Source organism: Chlamydotis macqueenii, chromosome 21 (genome assembly GCF_036417535.1).
Source record: "Chlamydotis macqueenii isolate bChlMac1 chromosome 21, bChlMac1.mat, whole genome shotgun sequence".
Taxonomy (NCBI): Eukaryota; Metazoa; Chordata; class Aves; order Otidiformes; family Otididae; genus Chlamydotis; species Chlamydotis macqueenii.
The window spans coordinates 8,780,017-8,794,479 of record NC_141576.1 but is presented as its reverse complement, the minus strand read 5'-3'; the positions used below and the strand labels follow the sequence as shown (position 1 = coordinate 8,794,479).

Genomic DNA, 14,463 nt, shown 5'->3' with positions numbered 1-14,463 from the left:
CTGCAGCTGGGGGGGGTTTGGGTGCCCTGCCGGTGTCCCGTAAAGGAGGATGCTGCAGCACCATGTTCTCCCTCAGCCCGTACCTCTCATCTCCATGTCTCAGCCTGCTGCTGCGGTGACTCTGCCGAGGGGAGGGAGGACCTCTTCGCACCCCCGACAGACCCCTGGGGACCAGTGCCATCACTGGCTCTTGCTGTTGCTGCCGAATTCCTGCTTCGGCAGGGCACAGCCTCTCCTCCGGTTTCCCTCTCTTCTCGTGCCCACGCCCCTGCCGCACCCTGGGAGTTGCCCTGAGAGACGTTCGAGGCTGTGGGCAGCACCGATTCCCCACGGAAAAAGCCGTTCCCTGCTGGGATCGCAGAGGGAATGGGAGGTTTGAGATGGCTCCCCGGCAGCCCAGGAATTTTTTTTGGCCTCAATTTTCTTTTCCAGCTCTGCCAGATGCTCTGTCCTCCTCCCGGTGTGGTTGAGCCTCTGGTTGGCAGAAACTTGGTCCTTGGAGTCAAAGCGGGACACTGCAAGCAGCTTTTCCCAGATCACTCTCCCTCCCCCGGAGCACGAGGGCAGATTAAAAGCAATGCGTTATTATTGTTAGACCAGGGCATGATTAATCCCTTACCGAGTCACAAGTGTCTGATTCCGGGGTTTTTTTTGCCTGCTTGTTTCATCACCCCAGGTCTTATTTCACTGCATGTCATTAAATCTTAACTTGGAAGGAAGAAAGTTAATTACTGCATGGGCTTTGCCCTGGTGCTAATTACAGCAACATCAGAGATCTTCACGTGCGTTGATTTGTGCTCCTCTGGGAAGAGGGGATTCCTGCCCCGGTTTCCTCTCTGTTTCCTGTCGTTAAAAGCTGTGCAGTGACATGCGCGAGGCGTGCGGGGTGATGTTCACAGACCTCTGTACCTTGCGATTTCACATGCTGGCCCTCAGTGGGATCTCACGCGTGCTTTCCCTCGTCTCCACCAAACACCCCTGCCCCTCCGTACCGCGTAGCTCCCCGGTGCCCTGCTGTTCCTCTGGGTGCTGGAAAATCTCTTTTTTTTTTTTTTCTTTGTTTTGCCCCAAAAGAGCAAAACCACTTTGTACTGAAAATATACAGAAGGCATCAAGGGGGAAGACATGGGCGTGGTGGGCTCGTGCTCGGTGCTCTCTGCGCTGCGAGAAGCAGGGATGCGGCTGCTGAATGGTCCGGCTGCGGAGCAGAGAGCAGATGCCGGAAAGGGGGAACCGTTCCCCCAAAACACCGGCTGGTTCTGAAACAGCTCGCCCAGCGCTGCCATCTCACTTGGTTTTTTGATCTAACGAAACCCGAAGAGCCGAGGCAACGTCAAAAATCCTGGAAGGTGCTGCTGCAGAGCCGAGCAGCCCATCCCGTGGAAAAGGGGCAAGGATAGAGCCGGTGGCAGAAAAATGAGCCGGAGCCTCCTGCAGCGCTTGCAGCAAGGATGAGTTTTTGGAGAACCGAGGAGATGGTGCTCGGTGGAGGATTCCCCGCGACCCTCAAGGCTCACCAGCTCATCTGCTCGGCTCGGCCTCTGCCGACCTGTTGCCTTTATGGGCTTTTGTCTCGATGGGGCGGGGATTTTATCTGAAAATCAGCTGGGAAAAGTCAGCTGGACGCGGGGCCGGAGGGCAGAGGTTGTCCGCAGATGAGGTACGGCCCACGTCTCGCCCCGACATGGTTTTCAAGCTTTCCGTTTAGGCGAGCGTGTGCCCTCTGCTTTGCGTGGAGGAACAGCCAGGCTGGTAAGGAGTGACCGGAGCAGAACTAGGGGCTGTTCCAGCTGCAGCACGTAGTGCATTTCCTGGATAAAAAGGTTAAAAATCAGCTGTCTCTTGCGAGACTTCGTTTCCATTCACGCTTTCATCTTGAAAATTCATTTTTAAAACATTCCCGTCCCTTCTGTGAGCGCTCGGGGCAGCAGGGAAATGTGGCTCGCTCCAGAATCCCCAGGGATGGACAATATTTGCAGAAGACAGAGACCACTGACGTTGGGCAGAGGGGTTTTTGCTCCGTCTTTGGACGTGCTCGTCCGAAAGGGCTGGCAGAGAGATACTCTTAGCACCGCGTCTGCTCCTGGATGCTCCCCAGAGCCGACGTTTGCCGGCTGTCGGGGCTGCCTTGTCGTCTTCCGGCCCGGAGAGATGGGTTTGTTGGTGGCTCGATGGCACGAACGATAAATCAAGCGAGGAAAAATGTTTCTCAGATGTGCTAAAATTGCAAGAGGCGCTGAACCAGGGCTGGGCACTGCAGCCAAAATTTAAAAAGATATAAAATTTGGGTTTTTTTGTTTTGTTTTTTTTTTTTTTTCCCCCAGCCTTTTCAGATGGTTTTCAGCTGCCTGCAGCAGGGATTTTTAACCACAGCCTTTCTGCTGCTTCCGCGTCGCCTTCCTGAGCTGTGCCACAAGGCCGGCAGGTCTTCCCGGCTTTATGAAATTGAATTTGCTCCAAACGAGTTTCCTGTTTCAGGCCAGATTTTGGCTTTTGCTTTTCAGATTGGCAGCACCCAGAGATTTTCTTCTGCTCTTGGTCCTGAAGGGTAGATTTTTTTTTTTTTTTTTTGTAATTACTATTTTGATTAGGGTGGGTGCTCATCGCACCGTGGGGTTGTCTCCCAGCCGGGAGAAGCCTCCCAACAGGAGCGTTTGGGGCTCTTTGGACCTTTTTGTTTCAACTTCAGCTCCAGGCAGGAAAAAAGAAAAAAAAAGGAATAAAATATTGAGGGAATTTGGAAACGGTGATGCAGGAGTGCATGTGCACCCTGGAGGGGAGACTGTGCCCTCCGTGTGCTCCCGGGGTGCACGCACGGGGTTGCAGGTGGGGAGTTGGAGGTCCCGCATCCCCCGGGGTGCACGCACGGGGTTGGGGGTCTCACATCCCCCGGGGTGCACGCAAGGGGCCACAGGTGCGGGGTTGGAGGTCCCGCATCCCCGGGGGTGCACTCACGGGGGCCCAAGGTGAGAGGTCCCGCATCCCCCGGGGTGCACGCACTGGGTTGGGGGTCCCGCATCCCCGGGGTGCACGCACGGGGTTGGGGGTCTCACATCCCCCGGGGTGCACGCACGGGGCCGCAGGTGCGGGGTCAGAGGTCCCGCGGGGTACACGCAGGGCACTGCGCGCCCGCCCCAAGACCGCCCCGCGCGTGCGCGCGCCTCCCCGGGGCCGCGCATGCCGGTACGCGGTCGCGTCCCCCGCCCCGCGCCGTGTCGCGCGCTACCGCCGGGGGCGGGGCGTGCCAGCCGCGCAGCGCCCCCTGCCGGCCGCCTCGCCCCTCCCTTCCCCGCCCCTTCGTTCGGCGTTCGCTGCGTGGTGACGTCACGGCAGCCTGCCCCTGCCCCTGCGCCGAGGAGACCCCGCAGCGAGCTGCCAACGCCCGGCGGAGACTGCGAGGTGAGCGGCGGCGGCGGGGCGCGCGGTACCGGGTACGGTGCTGCCGCCTCCCCCCACTTCTCCCGCCTTTCCCCCACCCGTCGTCGTCCCGCCCGGCCCCGCCGGCCGCTGCCCCCCACCCATCACCCCTTTCCCCCCCCCTCCGCCGTGCGGGAGCCGCCCTCCCGCGATGTGTGCGGGGCCTCCCCGAGCAGCCGCCGGTGGGGCTGAGGGGAGGGGGGGTGCGGGCCCGCGCGGAGCCCCCCCGGTGCCTGGGGGGGGCCTCGGCCTTTGTGGGGTTGGGTCCGCCGGAGGGGGGGAGGCGGTGGTACCGGGCCGCCTCCTCCCGTCCCCTCCCCCGCTTCCTGGCGCGGCGGCGGGCGGGGACCGGACCCTCGGCGCTCGGGAGCGGCGGCAGGAAGCGCTCCCGCTGCTGGGCCGGGCCCGTCGGCCGTGGCGAGGGCCTGGGCCTCGCTCCCCCCCGGGGCCTCCCCTGCCCTGCCCTGGCTGCGGCTTCCTCCTCCTCCGTGCAGCTTTGTTGGGTTTTTTTTTTGTTGTTGGGTTTTTTTTTTTTGTGAGAAAAAACCCCGAGGGTCAGCTTGTGGGGCTGCAGGTTGGGCTCTCGAGGCTTCTTTCGGGCGAGCAGCGCTGGGCACCGTCGGCTCTTAAGAGGCACAGTGGGAGCGCGGGCCGTGTGCGAGGCTTCTGCACTGGAAAAAGTCGGCTCCTAACACGAGAAGGAGTTGGCAGGCACCTCTTGGCTTTTGCCTCCCTCGGTGCGAGGCCTTTGGCTTTGCCCGCAGACAGTCCCGTAGCTGTCGTTCAGCGGTGCCAAGGGTGTCGCTGGTTTTGGCTGGAGTGGGAGCCAGTGCTCCTTCGAGGGTCGGTGTCGATGTGCGTTTCTTTTCCTCCTTTGAAACCTTGTCAGGATGGATCTACTACAGTGGCATGGTGCCTAGCTGCGTTTTAAGGGTTTGTTCAGTAGTGTTTTTTCCTACAAGCGGGTAGAACTCGTGGCTGGTGGCAACGTTTGGAGATGCTCGTATAGCCGGGTAGCTGTGAACATGACAGCCGGCATTGTGAAACCTGTGCTTAATGAAGAATTGCAGAATGGTCAGCACTCTTGTCGCCCTGTCTGTGCAGGTATTGCGACCGGTGGAGCCGGAGCGGCTTTGCTACCCTCTTTGGACAAAAGCACAGGGAAGAGAAGGCCTTAAGGGGGAGGCCATGTTTGATGACGACTGGGTAGTCAGAAGTTGGTCTGGCCATCTGTGATTGTCTTTGTCTTGTGTTCATCTGTGTTTCTCCTCTCCTAGGAAAGGAGGTGCTAGCTGTCTTTATTCAAAGTGTTAAATCATAGTGTGCTAAACTTCTCTTTCTTCTTTTTTTTTTTTTTTTTTTTTTGAAGAGTACTTAGAACCTGGATCAAGCTCCTTGCTAATGGGAATAACTCAGAAAGTTAACACGTCAAGCTTCTCCCTTTCAGTTAGCAAAAGGGTCTTATGCAAAACCAACTTCAGATAGAAAGCCTTTGTATTCAGCTAGCTACATGTGGAGAACCCGTTGTTCTGCTTTGTAAACCTTTCCCTCTGGTTGGTGTAGGGTTATGGGGAAGGCAGTACAGGCGAGTGTGTATATTCGAAACAGGTCTTATGGTTGTAAGATTTGACTCGGTGTGTTACGCGCTGTAGAAATGATTCTGTGTTTAAACTTCACTTGTTGTATGCTTCAGTAACAACAAGGAAAAGGAATTTTTAAGTCTTGGCAAGGAATAAAAACAACTGCGATGCAAGATAAAACATGTTTGCAGTTTGGTAACATGTTCTAGGCACAGATTTTAATAACTCGATTTGCATGCTTTGAACTTGGTTATTCATGACCTGCAACTGATGCTCTTGGTTCATTATGTACCCCGCTTTGGGATTATTTGTTTGCCTGAAACCGATGGCCAGTTTTGGGAAGCCTGTGATGTTTTCACGGTTTAATAGAAGTGTTCTGGAAGTCCTGGAGTGTCTGGAATATCTAAAATGGAAACTGTAGATATTCTACTGAAAGAACAATAGTGAACAGAAATGGAGCCCGTCTGAAACTCCCAGGGATTTCCCTAATGAATGTGCAACTGTGCTTTTCTTGCTTTCTACTTAAGCACGTGAAAGCCTGATGTTAAGTTCAGCATAAAGTTGGCCGCTAATCCTGATGCAGAAGTTCCTTCTGGTTAAAATGCAGCTGCAATACTAAAATACATTTCCAAGTCTTGGGAGCGTAGGCAGCTGGACATCTTCGTTAAAATCTTTTCAACAGCTATCTGTTACCCTCCAAGCTTCACGTTAATTCGGCGTAGTGATGCAGCTGGGTTCCAACCCTGCTTCTGGCTCCTGAGAACTTGTACAGCAAATGAATATGCATCACTGCAGTTCAGGTGCGTGTGATCTGGTTTACGCTCGTGTGAGCGCTCACACCTTTCAAAAGTCATCTCTGAGCTTGTGTGTTTCAGCCCTCCCTTTCCTCTGCCCGCCTGCTGTGGTCAGCCGGGCTTTCACGCTGTCGTTCGGCTGGATCGCATGAATGTCGGTGATCCGAGCTTCTAGACTAGTAGCCTGTAAGGAGGAATTGGGGGGGGGCGTAGTCCCCCTTGCTCTTGAGGCTCTGTTCCTGAGGAAAGAACACCACCTTTTTTTTTTTTTCTCTCTCTCTGCCAAATTAAATGGAAGTGAAATTGGTTTCTGGTATTCCAGGTGGCAAGAAGCTACCTTGGCTCCTCTCCCTGCGTTATGCTAAATGCAGGTGAACCCCCTCCCATTTTTAGTATTTACTGTATGCCAGATAAAACCATGTATTGACTACACAGGCCACTACATTGAAGTTTTAAAGCAATTTAAGGTAGCTTTACGTTTCTGCAGCCTATCACCATTTAATTAAGTGGCTTCCTTCAAGCCCTGTTTAAAATAGCTTACACCGTACTACCTAAGGGTGTCCGTCAGAAAGGATTGCCCCCAGAAACAGCAGGTAAGACCCTTTCCCTAGAGTACCTGCTGGGGCTACAGCCTGTCCCTCCCCGCGTGCGGCCACCCCTACGTGGGGGCTAGCTGCCTCTTGCAGCCCCAGCTGCACCTTTGTGACCATGTGTGGGTAAATGCCTGGGATAAGGGACAAAAATGGCATTAAGGCGGTGCATTCCCGGCTTCTGGTGGTGGATTGGTGTTGGGTTGGTTTGTGGAGTCCTGGGTGTGCAGTGAACTGAAAATAGTGAACGTGAGAAGCAGAGTTGCAATGTTGCTGTCACGGAATTGATCTTTGTAATCTCTTCGAATTTCAGTTAGACACTGCTGTTTTCAAGGAGTTTTAAAACTTCAAAATACTGCTTGGCCTGTTTTCTCATCAGTAAAGGAGTTGTCCCGTCCATGTATTGACTTTTCTTCCAAACAAGTGTCTTTTTATAAAGAGAAAACAAAGGGTTAGCTTTGCACAATCTTTTAAAACCCGTTGTTCTATTTTAATCTCTTTCCTGCTAATTCACCCCGTTACTTTTGAATGTTACGGCACAATTCCTAGCAGGAGAGTTGTTCTGTGTGCTGTTCTTGTGAAAAACCAAACCCAAACCTTTTAAAATAGAGTAACACAGGGGCTTCCTCTGAGCCTTTCTGTCTGGAAGCGGCCTGCAGATATCAGCTCTTTGTGCCTGTGGTCAGACTGCGTGGTGTCGGTGTGTGTTCTCTAAACGCAGACCAAACTGCGGCAGGGTGAAGGCTTTCACCAAGCTCGTACAGTGTTAGGGCAAACCTTAAACTGGGTAGCGGGCTGGGCCTGGTTGGGGCCCGGAGGCAGGCTGTACGGTGGGAGAGGATTGCTGTCGCCTGTGGTGCCAGGCTCACAGCGGTAGCTAAGGCTGCCAGAATTGTCTTGGTTTGTAACGAGCTGTTTTGGATTGCTCAGCTCTTCTTGAGTTGAAAGATGCCGCGCTGTGATTTTGGCCAGCGATGAGTGTTCTGTTCTTGGAGGGCGGGGGGAGACAAAAATGCTCCCGCAGCTTTGGATGTAAGGAAAGAAGGCATCTGCCGCTCGATAAACTGGTGTAGCTGTTTGCGTTGGGCCAGCTGTGGCTGGTAAACAGCTGAAAGCAAAAGGGCTTGTTGGGGGAGGGCTGTGGACTGGGCTTGGATTTGACAGCGCCCGTGCCCTGATTGTGGCTCACCTTTGTGCGTTTGAGCAGTTAGCTCCAGTTTAGTGATTTTATTTATTTATTTATTTTAAGTGCTTGTGAAATGTTGTTGAGCTAAAGGCTTAGTTCCTCTCAGAAGGATCCTCTTCTTCCATGTCCTGGCCTGTTACTTCTTGAGTGTCTTCTGCATTGACCTACTGCTGAGAAGCTGCTGGTTGCCCAACAAACTCTTGGTCCTGCTGCCTTGGCCACGATCGCGGCGCTGCGTGTTGCTTGGCTGCTGCTGTGAAGGGAGGGTGGCTCCAGATGCTCTTGTTCCTTCCTCTGGTTAGGTGAGTGCAGGGCAGCCTCTCCTGCTTCAGTCCTGGCGTTAGTGAGCTTTCCGGCTACTTCGTTCGCTTTAATAGGAACACCAAGGTAGCTCAGTGGCTGGGAAAAGTCTCTTTGGGGATGTTTGTTGTTTGGTTTTGGTTTTTTTTTTCTTTTTTTTTTTTTTTTAACAAAGCTTCATCTCTTTAGTCCTTGGACAGTGTGTTGCTACTCGACCTGAGCTATCCACACTGAACACAGCGCATCCTTCTCCAGCAGTGTGCACGGAGCACCCACAGCTGTCCCGCTCCCTGAGCCTAACGGGGCGAGGGGTGATCTGTTGGGACGTGCGCGTGCAGGGTGCTTCCCATTATGCAAAAATCTGCCTCAAAATAGAGGAAGTTCTGCCGGTGTCTGTTTTATCAGTGTTGAATGTCATTGGCTGTGGGTATGGGGAGAGAAACGTCGAGGCTAGCGTGCGCCGTGATTTGGTAGTACGCACAAATAGGGGTATAGGTGCAGCTCATATTTTAAAATACTAACAGTATGAAACTAAGCTAATAAAGTTTTTTTCTTAATGTGGTATTAAAATACTGAACATGATTTTGTTACACAGTAAACAACTTCCTGTAGAGTATGAAAGTGAAGAGTAATAATGCGAGATTGAAGTACCTTTGACAGAAGAAGACTTAATGTAAGCCCACATACTTCCCCGTGTTTAATCTGGGGCAGGTTTTACCAGTGCTGACGGCTGGTTTTGACAGGGTAACATTAACCAGTGATAACAGAAAAGTTGACGCTTCTGCTTTTTTTTTCTGTTGAATTTGTGATAAGTTAAGGTGGGTGGTTGAGCCATGGAGTGGGATAGCCGGGCTGCGCCGGTGCCAGAGCAGGTGGGCAAGTGTAGGCACGGCTGCGCCACACTGTAACCGCCCAGAGTCGTGCTCTCCGACCAGGCTGCGTGGCCAGCTTTCTTGGTTTGAACTTAGAACTCAAATGGGATGACAGGGCTTTCCCCTTCTTTTTTTGAAGTTGCAGAACTGGAAACATGTTGTTAGTTTAGGTTCAGGCTTTTCAAATTCCCCCACCCAGCTGTCTTCACTTCTTAGCCCGTGTGTCTCTGCTTTACCAGTTTGTTGCGAGGAGCCTTTATGAAGATGTGCAAAGTAGCTGCCAGTTCTTACATGATTAGAAAAAGAACATTGCATTAAGCGTAGAAAATGTTGGTCGATCTCAGCCACGTTATAAGAAGAGATCTTGTACTTCTCCCTTGGTCGTTCGTAGAAACGGGTGCTTCAAAACCACAGAGGTGTTGGGATACACGAGCTCTGTCCAGGGGCAGACTTAGGGATGCTCCAAGTTCCTAGTCACATACTTCCTCTTGAACAGGGATTCCCATTTCCATTGTGGGTTTCAAGAGCAACATCAGCCTGAGAGCTCAGTTAGGTCTGTCATGGTGCTGGTCCAGCTACGTTGGTGACGGTGATCCTGCGTCTCTTCAGACTGCTCGCTTTGGTGGGCCTGCCTAAGTGTTTCCCGTTCTTGCATCCGACACCGGCTGAGACTGTGGGCGTGTGAGACGGAGCCCGCTGGTGTGCTCTGCTGCTGTGAGTCTCCAACTTCAGATTGAGGCCCACCAGCCACAGATCCAGATCTTGACCTGAATTCTTGCGTTTGTCTTGACACCAGCTTGTAGTGCAGTTGAGCTTTTTTGGCCATGTGTCTCGTAAGTAGATACCTTTAGGAACAGCAGTGTTGTTTTTTGGATGTGGTTCTCCCTTGTGGAGTGCAAATTCTGAGACAGGATTTAAAGGATTGTCTGACTTGTTAGTGGCAGTTAAAAGAAGAAAAAAAAAAAAAACAAAACTTAAAGGATATATTTTTCCAGATCCTGAACTGGTGTGATAGATTGTTTCTTCAGTCTGTCCCTTCTGCTTTTTGCAGGTTTTGCCTTGGACTTGATGATTTGCCTTGTGGTAAGGGAACTCCTGTGCTGGTTTGTAGTTTGTCAGCCTGTTTAAGCTCTGTTTAAGAAATTAAATACCCAGGCCTTAATCTCAGTTTGGAACCTTTGGGAGCAAATGCATTTGTGTATCCAGGTTGTGCGCCTGCAGCAGTCTGAGCTGCGGGGAGGACAGGCAGGTGATGCTGGGCACCAGGTGGTTTAGAACATAATATATTCTTTACGATTTCATTTACCACCTTACTAGCATAGAAGTGGCTGACGTGTTTAGTTCTGGGGTGAGATCTCCCTGAAGATGATTCCTGGCAGGCTGAAAGGTGGGCTTTGGGATGGAGGATTTGAATAACTTCTGTAAATGGCTGCTGTACACTTGCAGAGGAGAACACTGGCCGTGGTGATACTGCTCTTGAAACCAGTTTTACCTTCTGCGCCAGTTAAGTCTTTCTGCAGTTCAGCTGTTAATCGGAAAGCAGCTTCTCTTGGCGTTTTGCATCACAGGTTTGCGACAGTATCAGTGCACCGAGAGGTCCGGGGTGACAGCTGAACTTGTGCGGTCTCTTCGTTAATGGTTTGCAATCCGCGATTCACAGAGAGCTGGCGCATTTGTTGCAGGCAGAGTTCTTTGCGATAGATGCGTTTGCTGTGCCAGGTTTGTAACACTGGCGTGAAATTAGTACCTTCTCCGTATAATACGGGTAGGTATCTTTGGTGGGGAAAACCTGATTGCTTGGATCGTAGCAGCTGATTATCCCCCTTTTGGGGAGACTTTTCCAGTTGAAAAGTGAAAGTGTTAGTTTGTAGCAGGGATAGAGGAGGTGGCAGGGGTCAAGTACCTTAGAATGGCAAGGCAAGGGTGCCTGAAATGGGTGTGATCAATCTAGGACCAAATTATCAAATACAAACAAATACTTTAGTTAGAAATGTAGTTTTTAAATAAGAGATGAAATGAAAGTAGCATGGAAGGGTAAAAGTGCTTAACAGAGATCAGAATGAGTAAAATCCTCTGAATATTTGTCCATTCATTGTGGACCCCTGAGTGCTTTGAGCCCGCAGGAGTTAGATGAATAACCTGCTTACTGTACAATTGCATTGTTTGGGGGCAAAGCAAAATTAATGCTCTTATTTTTAGGCTTCAGAAATAGTTGTGTTTTTTTTTTTCAGCATGGAGCAGCCTCTCCAACGGGGTCTGGAAGCTGTGCCGGGCTGGTTAGGCTTAGACCCGTGAGTTAATGGAGTGTGCTGAAGAGCAGCATGAAATGGTTCTTGGTCATCAGGCGGCAGTTGCTTGCAGCAGGCGGCGATTAGCCGGTACCTGTGAGGAAATGGCAGCAGTTTCAGTCCTGCCTGAAAGAGGAAGTCGTGGTGCTGCTGAGGCTCGACAGGAAGCTAGTGCAGGATGTGTAGACAGATTTGACAGCTCTGTTTCCTTTGGTCAGGAGAATGTATGAATTTTAACCTGAAAACAGGCTTCAGTAGATTAAAAAGAAAAGGAATCTTAGCAGGCTTGAAGGCGTGTGGTTCCTGCATCAAATTGCTTGTACAGCGAGGGCAAAGGCAAGATCATGCAGATTCTTACCTCCTGGCTTAGGAGGGGACACTGATTGTGTACAGAAACCCACAGAATTTCACTTAATATGAACTATTGACTGTAAAGAATTACTGCTAGGATATATTGCAACTGCTCTGCATTACCGGCAGTTTTTAAAACTAAGGAGCTCCCACAGTAACACCACATTGCACGTGCTTGCCATTAAAATGGGAAAATTAAACTTGCACGAGAGGGGTCGTGGCCCGCGGTGTCAGGGTGCATTTAGGACACCGCGTATTGCAATCTGCGCGTAGTAAACGGGAACCTGCCGTCGGTACCGTGGACTTCTTCAGCCTTCTCTGGTCTGTCAGTGTCTTCTGCTGTGTGTATAAGCCTGCGTGGAGAAAGCACAAAAATCTCAAATTTTCCTTTGCACTGGAAGGATTGCCCACAACACCCCACAGGAGACTTCAGTTAACTGCTCATTGCAACACCTGCATCTCTCAGTAACCACTTCTTGGGTTTAGTCCGAAGTGCAGATCAGCTGTCTTTCATGAAAGTGTAGCCAAGCTTTAAAGCAAAATTCAGTAAAATGGGCCTATTCAGTCTGGGGCAGAGCCATCTGATGAATTTGACAAAGTTTACAAACCTTTGTATCCAGAGCTCCCAGGGTGCTAGATCCTGGTCTTCTGGGTGATGTTGAGTTCTGTGAAATCCGTGCTGAACAGGTTAAAATCCAACAAGTACTAGAAATACCATCACTTAACCTGTACTGTACATTGATGTTTCCGATTACGATACAGAGGTTTGAGAAATGAAATCGGTTCAGCGTTGCAGTTCTTTTTTAAGAAGTCTTCAGATCTCGTGGAACAGAACTAAGCCAGATTGACTTGCATTACGTTCCCAGTCTTTGTCAGCTCTCTTCTCTGGGCTTGGCCAGATGGCTCATGGTTGCATGGCTTAAAATCCACCCACTGTGCTCAAACTGGGATGACTTCAGTGCTTTCCAGTCTGTTTCAATTCCCTGACATATTTACGACTACTCGGAGTGTTTTCTAGTCCTGCTGGGTGTTGTGTATGTAGACTTCCTTTTATTTGGCTACTTTGGAGGGGGAACAAACCCAAACCTCTTGTGACTTGTTTGTTTCTCCCTTGGCGTTTCACTCTGGGGATGGGTTATTCTGTAGTTGTATCTCACATTGGACTAAATTACTTTTAACCCACACGTCAATGATGTATGTGTCTTTAAAGCCGTTCCGGTGAAGAGTAGGTCACGGGATGGTGCATCTAAAACATGAGCTTGTTTTCAGTCGAGTTCTGTGGAGCTCGTAGAAGTGGAAAACATAAAGTAGCTCATCCTGCTAATCTAGAAAGCCTGCTAAGCCAAGTAAAATAACTTAACAACTCCACTTTCCCACTGGTAAGAGTTTGGAGGCCTGTGCTTAAGACTCTGTTTAAAACTTAGGCTATCTTATTGCAGTATTTAAAGATGAAGTTATATATCCATTAAAAAATAAAAAGGTAAGGGAATCAGTTTGCCTAAGGATGTGCTCAGATGCTTTTTGGTCCTTTAAAGATGTAATCCTGAAGTGTCTAGTGGAGGGGGGGGAGCAGTTAAACAACTGTGTGAGAGATGTGCTAGCTGCTTGATACAGAGAACTTCTAGTGGGGTCAGTTCAATGCTTTTCATGGTAAGTTTTGATTTCCTCCTTTAGAAAGGAAAAAAAAAACAACCAGCCCCCCTCCAGGCTTTTCCAGGTCCCCTGTTGTGCAGTTCAGGTTCTGCTTTATTCTCCAGAGTGAGGCCTTGAGTTATTTGCACTCTGTTTTGTTCCTGCTGCCAGAAAGTGTAAAGATTTGGGTCACCTGGTAGGAAAAGGTGGGGTGTGGTTTGAGTGCAGAGCCGTTGCCTCGTGCTCACACCTGGTGTAGGGTGGTACATGTTTGAATCGGGGATGTGGGCCGTGCCAGCCCTGTGGATTTGAGGTGCGGGGTGAGAGTAAGCACTGTTTTCATAGGAAATAACCTTAATTTGAACTGCTTGTGTTTTCTGCTGGGTGAGAGTAATTTTGTAGCTAAAGCTGATCACTCGCTGCAAGAATCGGAATTGACTGTTGCAGGAATAATGTGATCTGCACGCGGGCGTGCGTGTACAGCTCGTGCTTTGTCTCAGCCGGAGTCTGACCTGATCCCGTACTGGAGTACAGCAGCTCCTCTCCTAGAGCCGGTGCGGGGACTTGGCTGTGTCTGAGGACAGAAGGTGGAGGTTTGCACCACAGCCCTGTGATCTGATGTGCTTTCTGATACTGTGGTTTCATTTTGTTGCTCGCTTGATGCTCTCTAGAGTAAGGAGTTTTAAAGAGCAACGCTAAGCACATTTTTTTTTTAGTGGAGGCATATATGAGCTTTTCTTGTGTTAGCGTATATACAGTATTTTAAGATTTATAGTTACTCATGGATTGGGATGTTGCAAGGCATAGAGTCTGGATTTGTTTCCTCTAGGGTGCTTCCTGGCTTCTGGAAAGGCTGTCTTGAAGCAGATGTGTAACCTGCAAATGATGGGTAAACAAGGAATAAAATAATTGGGGCAAGAGGGTAGAAGAGGAAGTAGAGCAGGGAGGGAGGGAGGGGAGTAATTTAGAGTGGAAGAGGAGGTGTCTGCCGGGGGAAGGTGGTGGGGGCAGGCTGGAGGGCTCTTCTGAAGAGTGGCGGTGCATTGCTGTTGAGCTGGAGGTGGATGGGCTCATCCTTTTGTGACATCACTTGGGGAGGAGCAAGGACGGCGGGAGCAGAGGCTTCCCGGGGCTGGATGGGCAGCGTAATGAACTCCAGCTGGAAGAGAGGACAAGAAGGGGCTGGGAAACCCGGCGTGGAGAGCTGTCCTGTACTGAATTTGTGAAGGTGGATGGTGGTGCCTTATTGCGTGGGTGAGGCTGGCGGGACAGCAAGGCATGCTGGTGATTGGTGTGGGCTGGTTTTAGTTGGAGTGCGCTTGAGTTAGCTAGGCCTGATACCGGTTTTGATGTGTTTTCCTTTCAAAAGTGACTCATCCCTTTTCACCTTTGTTTTGAGCATGGAGCCTTTCTTAATTTGGGGACGGAGCTGCTGCGTTCCATTGCCTGCTTT

General features: G+C 50.7%; 1 protein-coding gene across 2 annotated transcripts in view; it reads left to right on the top strand.

Moving 5' to 3' along the window:
- The first annotated feature begins 3,323 nt into the window (after positions 1-3,323).
- CDC42 (cell division cycle 42) overlaps positions 3,324-14,463 on the top strand; it is a 28,547-nt gene continuing 17,407 nt past the window's right edge. For both annotated transcript variants that reach the window (XM_086764362.1, XM_086764363.1), the window contains exon 1: positions 3,324-3,399. The gene's annotated coding sequence lies outside the window, so the exon portion shown is untranslated. The remainder of the gene's footprint in view (positions 3,400-14,463) is intronic.